Source organism: Rattus norvegicus, chromosome 19, assembly GCF_036323735.1.
Source record: "Rattus norvegicus strain BN/NHsdMcwi chromosome 19, GRCr8, whole genome shotgun sequence".
Classification (NCBI taxonomy): Eukaryota; Metazoa; Chordata; class Mammalia; order Rodentia; family Muridae; genus Rattus; species Rattus norvegicus.
Genome location: NC_086037.1, coordinates 10,888,767 through 10,901,664, shown reverse-complemented (window position 1 = coordinate 10,901,664; position 12,898 = coordinate 10,888,767).

Genomic DNA, 12,898 nt, shown 5'->3' with positions numbered 1-12,898 from the left:
GTAACTACATTCACACGGTGCACATACATGCATGGTGCATATACATGCATGCAGGCAAGACACTCACCATTCACTAAAACTACTCATCCTAGGCACTAACCGTTGTGAAGTGTGCATGATAATCTCTTGCTTTTCCTTCTCATATGCACTAAGGCTGTAAGGGACTTCCTTTTCTGTAAACAGTCTAAAAGCTCTGGTGAGCAGAGGATGCTGGACTGCACCTTACCTTCCTTCCTTCCTTCTCTCTTTTAAGATGGATTTGTTATTCATTCATCTATTTAATGAATATGAGTACATTGTAGCTGTCTTCAGACAGAACCAAAAGGCATCAATCCTGTTACAGATGGTCATAAGCCACCGTGTGGTTGCTGGGAATTGAACTCAGGACCTCTGGAAGAGCGGCCAGTGCTCTTAACCGCTGAGCCATCTCTCCAGCCCTCATTTTCCTTCTTCTTCTGTGTGCCTGGGCTTCAGTTTCCCCACAGCCAGGTTTCTTGCAGGTCTTATCCACACCAGTGAAAAGCTGACCAAGCCTGAGGGACACTGCTGCCCCTGCCTGTCCCTACACTTCCCATCTCTGCCCTATTTGCACTGCCTGTGACCACAGTCTTCTCTCCGGAGCCTGCTCTGTCCCCCTCTGCTGTATACAGCACATGACCACTCCCCCCACCACACCCCCAGCACTTTTGTTTGTTTTGGACAGGGTCTTGGTATATAGCCCAGGCTTGCCTTGAATTCTCTGTATAGTCCAGACTGGCCTTGAACTTGTGGCAGTCCTCTTGAATGCCTTCACTACCCCATTGTGCCTTTCCAGCAACTTCTAAGTCCTCTTACTCTATGCCCTTGCCACCTTCTAACAAACCATACGCTCAACATGGTGATGGATTTCTTCCTTTTGCCCTCCCTCTGAATGTGAATTCTACAGGAGCACAGATACGCATCACTTTTGCTCATGACCATTCTCACCGGTGCATATTTCTCCCAGTTGATGCTACGCCTTCCAGACCCTTCATCTCCAGACATACTGACTGAATTCATTGAACCCCATTCCCATTATCATGGACATGTAGGCCTTTCCTAATGTCTTAAAAGCAAGACAGCATTTGAATATTCTGGTGCGGCTCATGTTTCAGGGAACCCATATCTAAACACATCTGCTTCCCCAAAGCTGCTCCATGAACATGCCTTTAATTTTTGGATCTCTGCTTATCATACTGATCATTGAAATGTTTTCTGGTTGTTACTTTAATTTGCATCTCTATTAGCATAAATGGAGATGAGTATCTCACTGGTTCTAACTGACATTTGTATTATTTTTTTTTCCCTCCATGATTTTCCTGGACAGCACACAAACTCACCTTTCCCCTGGGGAACCCTTTAGTCCCTTGTCCCCAGTTGAGCCCTTTGTAGACCTGCACCTCTGCTGTATCTAGACCACTGTATGTCTTATCACACCCAAGGCTTCCACTCTAATTTTTCAGTGCTGTGGACTGAACTCAGTGCCCCTTCCACCCCCACGTTTTAGGGAAGTGATCTACCTTTGAGGTATATCCCCAGCCCAGCTCAGCTCTTCTTCAGGTACCTCTAGCTATACCGCCAGAGGCCATCATTAACCCCAGCCGTTGCATCCAGGACTCCCTGTCCCTCCTGTCTGCCTGTCCCATCCCATGCCTGTCCCAAGACTGCGGCATGCCTGCCTGCCCACATCAGAGAAACAAAACTTCCCAGAGCCTCTGCATTTCTCTCTTTGTTCAGAACAGAACGGTTCATTCTCCAGCAGGCCCCAAAGAGCCCTTTTGTGCTATATCCATTCCAGGAGGCCTTTCAGTGTTCTCTGGAAGAGAAAAGCATTGCAGGATGCTGGCATCCTAAGAACCTGGTTAATGAGAGCTGCAGGCGCCCTGGTTCCATTAGTAGGCTAGCAACGTGCACAGCCAAGCTCCAGCTCCTCCCACTCAGCTGGCTGTGATAGCCCTGTGTATGGCAGAGATAGGATTTTGCTTTTGCTCCTCTAGCATGGACAAGGGAAGCTCCATAGAACATTTTTTTCCTCCCTAATATTTGGCTGTCAGTCATCATTTGACCATATTTTTGTTAAGAACAGAGCCCAGGCTTTGGACTCAGATAATGGGGAATCAAACCCTCATTCTGCAGGTGGATGGTTTCTTTTCTTTTCTTTTTTTTCTTTTTTTTTTTTTTAGGTAGATTATCTCTTGACACTAGCATTCTTGTCCCAGATATGGACGTGCAAAGGACCCGCTTTTGCTGGAGCTGAGCATTTGCAAGTGCGATGCTGGCACCAGAATTAGAAGTGATTGGCCAGGCTTCTTGTCTAAGGACAGAACACCAAGAAAATAACTGTGTGTGGTGGGGCATATATGTAATCCCAGAATTTGGGAAGTAGAAGGAAAAGGATGTGGAGTTCAAGGATAGCCTCGGCTATATAGTGAGTTCGAGGCTAGCCTGGAGTCCATGAAACCCTGCCTCCTAAAAAAGACTAAGCTAAAACACACACACACACACACACACAGAGACACACACACACACACACCAAGAAGAAAACCTCTGAAATGTAGAGTTCTGTAATCAAACCCAAATATTTCTTTCTGAGTTGAAGCTCAGAAACTCTTTTTTTTAAAAAGATTTATTTATTTATGTGTGTAAGTACACTGTTGCTCTCTTCAGACACACCAGAAGAGGGCATCAGGTCTCATTACAGATGAACGTGAGTCACCACGGGGTTGCTGGGATTTGAACTCAGGACCTCCGTAAGAGCAGTCAGTGCTCTTAACCGCCGAGCCATCTCTCCAGCCCCAAAACAGAACTTTTATCCTAGTTCCAAAGTCTCTGTGACTTAGCCCCACCGCATTCCAAGTTGCTAGTTCCACACGGCCCTAAGCTCTGGGCTCTGGCCAGCGTCAGTGTGCCCAGGTTTGTGAATTCTAGCCTGCCCTCTTGTTTCCCTGTAGCTCCCGAGCCTGAAAGCTACCTCCATGTACGATAGTTTTCCACAGCCCTCCTCAGCTAACTTCTGTTCAGCAGTCAGGTTTCTGACAAAGGATCCCTCACCTGGAAGGGCAAAAGCCTCTTAAATCTGTGCATACGAACCCCATCTGATATTGCACGTAGGGGCTAGAGAGATGGCTCAGCGGTTAAGAGCACTGGCTGCTCTTCCGGAGGAGCTTGGGTTCAGATCCTAGCAGAGGCAGTATCTAGGCCACCGAAAGCTATTGTGAGAATGGGGGGGGGGGTGGAGAGGCAAGATATTGTTCCTAGTTTTGCTGTATTCTGGAAGCTGAGGCTTTGCCCCCCACGTTGCTAGCCTACTGATGGGACTAGGGCACCTGCAACTCATTAACCAGGTTCTTAGGATGCCAGCATCCTGCATCTTGTACATCTCAGGATGCACCCATTTGTGTGTGTGTGTGTGTGTGTGTGTGTGTGTGTGTGTGTGTGTGTGTGTGAGAGAGAGAGAGAGAGAGAGAGAGAGAGAGACAGACAGACAGACAGACAGACAGACAGAGAGAGACCATGTCTTTGCCTTTGGAGGTCACAGGGTAATGTCAGTTGCCTTTCTCAATTGCTTCTCTAGGGTCTCTCACCTATCCTGGAGCTCATAGATTGGCTAGAATAGCTGGCTATCAAGTCCCTGGGATCCTCCCACCTTTGCCTCTGGGATTACAAATACACACCATGCCCATTTATTTTTCTTCATGAGTGCTGAGGATTCGAGTGTAAGTCCTATTGCGTAAGCATTAAGCTCTTCACCAGTGGCCATCTCCCCTTCATGCCCCTCCCTACACACACATACACATTCATACACACACATTCATACACATACACTCATACACACACACACATACACTCACACACACACTCTCACACACACATATACAGACACACACATACACACACTCATCACACACACTCATACACACACACTCACACACACACATACACACACATACACATACACTCATACACACACTCATACACACACTCACACACACATACACAGACACACACATACACACACATACACATACACTCATACACACACATTCACACATTCATACACACACTCACACACACAGACACACACTCACACACACATACACAGACACACACATACACACACATACACATACACTCATACACACACATTCACACACACAGACACACACTCACACACACATACACACACTCACACACACATACACATATTCACACACACATACATATACACTTACATACACACATAAACATACACACTCACACACACATATACATACACACACACTCACACATACATATACACTCTCACACACATAAACATACACACTCACACTCATGCACACTCATGCACACTCACACACACAGACACATACACATACACTCTCACACACACATACATACATACACTCACACAACACTCACACACACTCACACACACATGCACACACATGCACACACTCATACACCACACACATACAAGGTTTTGTTTTTATTTTTAAGATGAAGCAAAGTTCAAAGGTTGCATCCACTGCCTGATACAACCTTAGGGTCCCCTTCCCATGAAGTTTCCATCCAGGTTACCTTTCACAGTTGTCGATTTTATCACGACTAGGATCATCTCTCTGCCCTGTTTCCCCACTTAGGAAGACAACAGGGCAAGAGTTAGCTGGTTTTGTTACCTTTATCTGAAGTATGCATCCCAGAACCTGCACCTCACTGGCAGATGCCTGTGGAATGAAGGCCTGGGTACTCATCCCACGAGACTGCCAGTCACCCTGCTGTGCTGTGAGTTTGGACAGCAGACGTCAATTCCATTCCAAAATCCCAGGGGTGGGGGGAGTGGCCAGAATAACTACATTTGCTTTCAAACATGGAACACGTTTCAGACAACCATAGATGGCCACAGGGATGAAAGGGAAGTGAAGAGACAGAACCATGAAGTGAAGCCATCTCTGTGTGGAGAAATGGAGGCAAGGCTTGACCTAAATCTATAAAATTCCTAAGCAGACAGGGGTGGGGCACCTAACATCAACAAAAGAGGAAGTCTGCCTTGAACTTCCTAAGAGTTCAAAGCAAAAAACTTCCTCTAACCTACCTTATCCAAAAGAATCTTTTGGCTTGCTCTGTCCCTTAAAGATAAATTGGACCACAGCTAAAGACGGGGTTAGGAAAGCTTCGGAAGCCTGGAGGTGGTAGCTCTGGTTTTTAATCCTAGCACTAGAGAGGCAGGTGAATCTCTGAGTTCGAAGCCAGCCTGGTCTACAGAGTGAGTTCCAGGACAGACAGGGCTACACAGAAACCCTGTCTCAGAGAGAGAGAGAGAGAGAGAGAGAGAGAGAGAGAGAGAGAGAGAGAGAGAGAGAGAGAGGAGAGAGCGCCCTAGGTGACGGTTCTGAAGCCGGTGATGAAGGTGGGTCTGTGGTCAGTATTTGTGCTGGGCTACACCTTAGTTTGATGCTCTTGTATTTCCAAGTTGTGATACCTGACTCAGGCTGCAAGGCTCCTCTTTCAGACGTGGGGATCAAGGATGGTGAAGCTATGCTAGAAGTCAATGTTCAAGTTTGGCTTTTCACACTGTAGGATGGAGGGTGTACACCCTGGGGAGGCAGATGAGGTGCCAAGAACAGACATTGGCAGGCATGTGTGAGGTCCTGAATGCCATCTCCTGTGGCACAAAACTAAAACAAATGCCCAATAAACACTGAGAGGGACTGATAAGATAATTTTGTTTCTCAACCCTGGCTACATATTACTTACCTGAGGAGTTTTAAAATTCTTTTTTTGTTGTTGTTGTTTTTTTAAACATTTATTTATTTATTTATTTATTTATTTATTTATTTATTTATTATGTATATATACATCATACAGCTTTCTGCCTGCGTGTATGTGCCTGCAGGCCAGAAGAGGGCACCAGACCTGATTATAGATGGTTGTGAGCCACCATGTGGTTGCTGGGAATTGAACTCAGGACCTCTGGAAGAGCAGTCAGTGCTCTTAACCGAGTTTTAAAATTCTAAGGAAGGGGCTGGAGCGTTGGCTCAGGGTTAAGGACACTGGATGGTCTTCCAGAGAATCTAGGTTCAATTCCCAGCACCCATAGCAGCCGTCTGTAACTCAGTTCTAGGGGATCTGATGCCCTTGTCAGGCCTCTTTAGGCACCAGGCACGTATGTGGCACACAGACATACATGCAGACAAGACACTCATACACATAAAAATAAAGTTTTTAAAAATTCTGAGAGCAGTACGTTTGTGCACACCTTTAATCCCAGTGCCCAGGAAGCAGAGACAAGAAGATCTTTGTATTTGAGGTCAGCTTATTCTATAGAGTGAGTTCCAAACACATCTAGGGCTACAGAGAAACCCTGTACCCGAAATTATTATTATTATTATTATTATTATTATTATTATTATTATTATTATTAAATAGGAAGAAGAAGGAGAAGGAGGAGGAGGGAAGGAAGAAGAAGAAGAAGAAGAAGAAGAAGAAGAAGAAGAAGAAGAAGAAGAAGAAGAGGAGGAGGAGGAGGAGGAGGAGGAGGAGGAGGAGAAGAAGAAGAAGAAGAAGAAGAGGAAGAAGAAGAAGAAGAGGAAGAAGAGGAAGAAGAAGAAGAAGAGGAAGAAGAAGAAGAGGAAGAAGAGGAAGAAGAAGAGGAAGAAGAAGAAGAGGAAGAAGAAGAAGAAGAAGAAGAAGAAGAAGAAGAAGAAGAAGAAGAAGAAGAAGAAGAAGAAGAAGAAGAAGAAGAAGAAGAAGAACTTTGAAAAACTTCCACAGGTCACACTCCAAATCTAATGACTCAGAATCTCTACTTTTCTTTTATACTTGAGACAAGCCAGGAAGTGGCAACCCATGCCTTCAATCTCAACACTTGGGAGGCAGAGGCAGGTGGATCTCTATGAGCTTGAGGCCAGCCTGATCTACAGAGGGTGTTCCAGAACATTTAGGGCTACAGAGAGAAACCCTGTCTCGGGAAAAAAAGAAAGAAAGGGACGGACAGACAGACAGACAGACAGACAGACAGACAGACAGACAGAAGAAAACAACAACAAAGATCTCACGTAGCCCAGGCTGGCCTTGTACAACTCACTGCATAGCCAATGATGATCTGTATTTGTTTGTATGTTTAAGACAGAGTATGTAACTCTGGGTAGCCTGGAACTATGTAGACCAGGCTGGCCTCAAACTCACAAAGATCTACCTTGCCTCTGCCTTCTGAATTAAAGGCCAGAGCCACCACTCCCAGCTCCAGTGATAATCTTTTTTTTTTCTTTTTCTTTCTTTTTTTTTTTTTGGTTCTTTTTTTTTTTTTTTTTTTTTTTTTTTGGAGCTGGGGACCGAACCCAGGGCCTTGCGCTTCCTAGGCAAGCGCTCTACCACTGAGCTAAATCTCCGACCCCAAAAATGTGTATCCCAGGCTGGCCTCGAACTCCAGATCCTCCTGCCTCTGCCTCCTTCAGCATATCCTACTGGCCTGCGCCACCAGAACCAGCTCCAGTGATAATCTTGAACCCCTTGATCTTCCTGCCTTTGTCTCCCAAGTGTAGGGATTATAGGTATGTGCCCCCATGCCTGGCTAAACCTTGTATTTTCATAAGGATTAACATGAGTATTCCCAACGTCCCTAATCTGTCTGAAGTCTCTAGAAAATGCTTAGAGAAAGAGAGCTCAGCCTGCACAGCGCTTTTCCATTCCCAGCATCCAAGTGAAAGAGGTGGGAGCTGTGGCACACTTGGGACGCAGAGAGGAGGATTCCTGGGACTCACCCGCCAGCTAGTCTAGCCTGAGTCGCCAGGCTCCAGGTTCAGGTAGAGCCCCTGAGTCAGGGGCTGGAGACGGTATCAGGGGCTGACCTTTGACCTCGACATCCTTCCATCCTGTATACACGCACACACAGAAAGAAAGAATGGAAAGAAGGAAGAAAGGAAAGAAGGAAGGAGAGAAGGAAGGAAGGAAGGAAGGAAGGAAGGAAGCAGGAGGAAGAGAGGGAATAGTAACTAGAAACTGAAATGAAAAATCTAAACTTCTCAGGCAGAACTCATAAAATAGGGCTCTGTGTGCAGCGGTGGCCTGGGCATTTGCTTCCTCTTGTGGCCAGTATTAAAGCATAACAGAGGCTGGGTGTTATTCCATTATTCCAGCACTTAGAGCTGAGGCAGGAGAATGGGGTCGGCCTGACTCACACAGCAAGACCCCATCTTGCTGTGTAAACATATAAACAACTTAAACCACTGTTTCAAAACTGGAATTTCCTCGTCACATATCAACCCCAAATTCTCCATTGCTCTGTAAAATTAGCAGAGTTGGCAGCATGGCCCCCTCAGAGCCCATCTATGACAGGAGCTTAGTTAGCCAAGCTGCCCACACCCACAACCGGCCTTCCCTCTGTCTTCACTCATTGCTGCTTTTCAGTCTGGATATTGAGCCTCCACACTCCTGAGGAGCTACACTTCCAGGCCACCCTGCCTCCTCCTCTATATTAATTACCTCGCCTGAGGACACCCCGGTTTGACAACCCCAGTGAGAGTGTCCCCAGAAATTCACCAGCTCGGGAGGCTGTTTTAAGATGACCTCTGACATGGGACAGGGGTTGTCTGCTTCTGGCTGAACTGCAAAGTGAGGGTCCTTGGTTTCCCAAGCTCCCCCAGTCTCACCCTACCGACCGCTAAGAGGCATCTTAGAGCTCCAGCATCGAGCCAAGGACATCAAAGCCAAAGGAGATCAGAACTGAATTGGCACGGACCCCCACCCCATCCCCTTCAGGTTCTACCTGTTTTCTTCTGCCAAGCAGAACCTTTTGCTCACGTCCATTAAAATTAACAAGCGTTACAGACGGGCATCAAAGGCATGGCAATGCCTTTCATTACCTAGGCACGCCTAGGCTGGGATGGCAGCCCCAACCCCACCCCTACCCCCATCCCCCATCCCCACCCTCTCCAACTCCATTGGCAGGCAGGACCAGGCTGCCGGGGGCCAGAATCAGAACACTGCCATCTTCTTCTGTTTAATATCTGCACCAAGGAACATTCCAGACCAGCAGAGCATCCTGTTGGCAATTCACTTCAAAGTGCTCTGCAAAAACTGGCTAATTATCGTTAAAAGCTGCCCTTAGAGAGCTGTGTGATTAGTTCTAGTTTATTAGCAGGGAAACTGAGGTCAAGTGACTTACCTGTTGAATGGGGTTGGGCAAGAAAGAGAGACAGAGAAGTCAAATCAGTGACAGCATAAACCTATGTCACCCAGGGGTTCACTCAGACTTGGATCTGGCTGTCCTGGCCGCTTTTCCCAGTTCTCATCCTGGGATTCTGAGGTCAGTAACCCTGTGGGTGCCAGAGAGGAGCAAGAGCTATGTCAGCAACTGTTTCTGTGGCAAGAAGCTAATGCAGATGTTAATTAATGCCCTTCTCTTCTGTAACCGTCAGGCTGTCTCTGGGTTGTCTGTTTTTGTTTTTCTTCCTAAGAATTACTGAAGTGATCTGATAACTTTCTAGAGCCATTCATTGATTTATACAAATAACCAGTACAGAAAGGTCCAATTCACCAATGACAGCCCTGAGAGGTGGCGGGCAAGGGCTCTGTGGCTGGAGCCTTGTCCGGTGCTGGCCAGTTCTGAAGCAGAACCCTGCAGATCCCAGGTTTCAGAACCGGGGCTTGTACCCTGGCAATCTGGTGAGCATGGTGCCGGGTCTGCAGGGCCTGAGCTGCCTGTCCCACTCTCCGGATTCTCAGGCAGAAGTGCCTCCGGTAGCTTGGGGTCATCTTGCTACGGACAACTGCGAGTTTCCTGGGGAAGATGCTCACTAAGGGCTTGCCTCGCGGACAGTAACAGGCATCCTCCAGAAACTTGTGTCTCTTGTTGTTAAGGGGAAACAGAGGCAGGAAAGTGAAGCCGAGGGCGAGGGATGGAGTGTAGGACCTCAAATGCTCAGGCTCCTGGGGTGAGGTTTCTGTTTTAAGCAAAAGGAAAAGAAAGAAAAAGAAATGAGAGTAAAATTTAAGGTGAGGGAGGGAGAGGACTGAGTGAGACGGGGGAATAGGGGAAGGGGAAGGAGGAGTGCTGAGATTGTGTGTCTGGATCCTGGTTCACTTCACCACACAACACAGAGCGATGCTAGTCTGTGGTGCTGGTCTCAGCTCCTGAATCACACCATAAAGCACTCTTTGTACCCTGGGTGGGGCACGTGGCACTGTGTGGGGTCCCCCTTCCCTGTGGTCTCAGGAGGTGATTCTGCGCACCGCCCACACCTCACAAGGTGCTGAGCCTCCCCACCCCCCGCCCAAATCATCAGCTCGCTGGGCGAAGACTGTAGATGGACGGTGAGGGCACAGGTAGTTCCTGTCTCCAAGCCTCAGGCACCCCGTCTTTATGTCAGGATGGAAGGAGAAGGTCTGGGTGACGTTGCCACCCTTGGAACTCAGAAATTCCAGAACGATCCCCTTTTGAAGAGCTAGTCTGCACCTGCCCGTCCTCAAGTGAGAGCCATTGTGAAAGCCTTCTTACAGCGAGCCAAGCCTGATGGCACAGGCCTGCAGTCCCAGCTACTCAGAAGAGAGAAGGATCAAAAGTTCAAGGCCAGCCTGGGCAACTTAGACATTGTAGAAAGAAAGAAAGAGAGAGAGAGAGAGAGAGAGAGAGAGAGAGAGAGAGAGAGAGAGGAAGGAATAAAAGAAAAAAGGGAGGAAGGAAGGGCTGGAAATACAGTTTAGTGGTAGAGCTCCTGCCTAATTTGTGCAAAGCCCTGGGTTCAATTCCCAGTATCATAAAACAAAAAAGGCTCCCTGTTATGAATTAATTACTCACGGAAAGAAAGGGTTCTGTGTGGACAGGACCAGGTACAGGAGGCCAAGATGTCCTTTGCCTGTCGACCATGCCCCTTGGCTCGGTGACTGCTTACCTAAGACTTGATGGCTGAGGGCGCTGATCTGAACAGCCACCTTCTCTCCCTGACCTCCTTGATTGACCTTCTCCAGAATACCAAGATGTGTATCTTCCTCATCTCTCAAGGTCAGCTCTGAGCCTCCTAGACATATAAGATATCAGAAACCAGAATGTGTCAGGGCTAGAAAAATGGCTCAGTTAAGAGCACTTGTTGCTCTTGCAGAGGACCCAGGTTCTGTTCCTAGCATCCACATGGTGGCTCACAGTCATCCATAACTCTGGGTCCTGAGATCCAATGCCCACGTCTGACTTCTCCAGGCATTTGGTATGCACATTCTATACACAGGCATACATACGGGCAAAACCCTCATGCGCATAAAATATAATAAAATAAATGAATCCTTTTTAAAAAAAATGTAAAGTATCTGAGAAATTACATACGTGTACCAAGTTAGAGCTATGTCCCAGACAGCAACTGTAGAATACAGAAGGAAGGATGGACCCCAATCTTATAAATGCAGCCTTGGTAGTCATCAGCAAATGAACAACCAGAGGGATACAATTACTATCTGCCATGTATGTTCTAGTCACAGTCTTACACACAATTTAGTTGTCAAAAATGTAAAAGTTCGGGCCAGTAAGCTGGTTTCAGGGGAGTAAAGGCACCTGCCACCAAGCCTGACAACCTTAGTGGATCCCCAGATTCCATGCAATGGAAGGAGAGAATTAACTCTTGCAAATTGTCCTCTGATACAGACAGACAGACAGACAGACAGACACACACACACACACACACACACTAAAGAGATACATTTATGGGCTGGAGTGGAGAGATGGCTCAGTGGTTAAGAGCACCGACTGCTCTTCCAGAGGTCCTGAGTTCAAATCCCAGCAACCACATGGTGGCTCACAACCATCTGTAATGAGATCTGATGCCCTCTTCTGGTGTGTCTGAAGACAGCTACAGTGTACTCACCTACAATAAATAAATAAATCATTAAAAAAAAATACCTGGCAATCCCATGTGCTGCCAGGTGTAAACAGATATTTGCACGTAGTCTCTTCAATAGACAACTGGAGTCATCAGGTTTCCTTGAAGAGAGAACCCCTAGAAAGACCCCAATAGAGTTCATACATGGAAAGATGTCTGTGTGAAGATACTGCAGGAGGAGCCCTGACCTGAATGAAGAGTGGAAGCATCCGAGTGGCCAGCGACAGGGCGGGGGGTGGGGTGAGATAAAGCAGGAGGCAGTCAAACAATATGCTGTACAAGCAACTGGAAGCATGAGATTCAAAGACAATAAAATAAATTAAAATGAAAAGCAACAGAAACAATAAAAGGCCAAAAGGAGAATGATATCATTGAATGTGAGATTTAGAAACCCATGAAGCGACCCCCTGCCCACATCCCTGGCCCAAGAGGAAACTGTATAAGGCCTCTGGGCTCCCGTGGGGGAGGGCCCAGGAGCGGCAGGACCCCTGCGCCTGAGACACCGCCGGAACCTGAAGGAACAGACCGGATAAACAGTTCTCTGCACCCAAATCCCGTGGGAGGGAAAGCTAAACCTTCAGAGAGGCAGACAAGCCTGGGAAACCAGAAGAGACTGCACTCTGCACACATCTCGGACGCCAGAGGAAAACACCAAACGCCATCTGGAACCCTGGTGCACTGAAGCTCCCGGAAACGGCGGCACAGGTCTTCCTGGTTGCTACCGCCGCAGAGAGCTCGTGGGCAGCGCCCCGCGAGCGAACTTGAGCCTCGGGACCACAGGTAAGACCAACTTTTCTGCTGCAAGTGACCTGCCTGGTGAACTCAAGACACAGGCCCACAGGAACAGCTGAAGACCTGTAGAGAGGAAAAACTACACGCCCGAAAGCAGAACACTCTGTCCCCATAACAGGCTGAAAGAAAACAGGAAAACAGGTCTACAGCACTCCTGACACACAGACTGATAGGACAGTCTAGCCACTGTCAGAAATAGCAGAACAAAGTAACACTAGAGATAA